The sequence below is a fragment of the Elephantulus edwardii genome, unplaced genomic scaffold (genome assembly GCF_000299155.1).
Source record: "Elephantulus edwardii isolate Elephantulus edwardi_28Jun2011 unplaced genomic scaffold, EleEdw1.0 scaffold00009, whole genome shotgun sequence".
NCBI classification, from domain to species: Eukaryota; Metazoa; Chordata; class Mammalia; order Macroscelidea; family Macroscelididae; genus Elephantulus; species Elephantulus edwardii.
In genome coordinates, this window is record NW_006399759.1 from 21952149 (window position 1) to 21953990 (window position 1842).

Sequence of the window (1842 nt, forward strand, 5' to 3'; positions counted from 1 at the left end):
GTTTCAGGTCTTTCACTCATAGGGTTACTGTGAGTTGTCTATGACTCGACGGCACTTAACAACAACAACTCCTCTCCTCCCCCTCCTCCAGCCCTTCCCACAATGCATCCTTTTTTCCAGATTGTTGTCATAATACAAATAATGTCAAATCATACATATCCCTCATCTGTTCTAATGCAATGTTCATTGTCTGTACACTCTTTTCCCATTCTCTTTGCTTTTGTGAATAATACAGCAATAATCATGGGTGTGCACAACTTTGTTTAGTCTTGAACTCTGTTCTAGTTTCTATAAAGAGATCTGTGACACAGTAATATTTACTGAGTATATGTATAGTGAATAAATGAGTGAATTGCTGAAACTCACTTCTCTTTAGGGAACTTACAGATCATAGCTAAAAGTACTATGCTTTTGTAAGGGGAAGTGATTCCACTTTAAGATTTTATCCCTCTCTTTTGCCCATTTATCCGCAAGAACCTGCAATATTAGTTTAATTCTCTGAAACACAGTTAAGATTATCTAGATATAGTTAAATAAAACTATTCCATGATAAATACTAAAAAGAAATAAATACTCTGGCATGTGACTAAATAACAACTTTGGCAAAACCTAGAGATTTAGCTTTCCTTCCACAGAAGCCAGGAATGATGAACACTCATTTACTACTTTCTAACACAAGTGCTTTATTCTCGTGTTCTTATTTTGTTCCTGGCCTCGTGCCACATTCCACTTAAACATACTGCAGATACAGGTACTTCCGAAGGAAAAGACCTACAACATAATCAATCAGAGAACTGTTCATAAAAGCACATTGGCTTGGGTTTATAAGAATGCAGTATGGTATCATGTTAAATATTTGTTAAGAAATTTAAACATTTCCTAAAATATTTAAAGGACAATATCTCAGCTGCAGATGAAAATAAGATCTTGGAGCGTAGTTTCCTCTTATGAAGAATATGTGGCAGGGCGTATCCAAAGGAAGATATAGGTAATTGGTTGTAGATAAATTGCATCACTGGGAAGTAGATGCCTCTGAAAGCCCTTATTTTCAAAAGATTATTACCTCAATGTCTTCAACTGCTCATGAGTTTCTTGGACCATTTCATCTATCATAACAAGAGATGGAGTGGATTCGTCTTCTCCTTCAACCTGAGTGGGTCTATAATGTGCTTATAAATGCCAGAATGTATCAGAATGATGCGGCATGTTTTGAGAGGCTAGGTAATAAAAGTAATACATTTTATTAACCTTGCTAGAAAGAAAAATTAATCTTAAAATGTGCAACCTCCACATAAAATGTCCAATTGCTTTAAGCCCACCAATCTGTGATGGTATTTTTGTTGTTGTGTTTTGGCAAGTCATCTACAACTAATAGTGACCTTATAAATCCAGATTGGCACTAGGCCCTCTTCTGCATCAACTTTATGCTTTTTGATATGCTCAAATCTACCCAAAACTACAACACATAGAACCTTATAAGGAGCCTCTGAGACAACATGAACAGAGAGATAGCTGGCTAGCCCTCATCAACTCCAGTTTTTCAGTATTCTAATTCAAACAACTATTGACTATTGAATAAAATTGAATACTCAGAACTATCCAAGCAAGTCTTTCAGGAATTCAGAACCTACAGATTGGGAAATAAAAAAATGATTCTAAGTTGTGAGTTGATTTATAATACAATTATGAAAGATTTTTATATTCTTGACTCTACTATGATGTAAATACCAGAGTATATAGCTGTAAAGGAAGGGGAAGTCATTTTCATAAATATTAGGAAATTGTTGTTGTTGTTATGTGCCGTCAAATTGCTTGCAACTCATAGTGACCCTATGTACAACA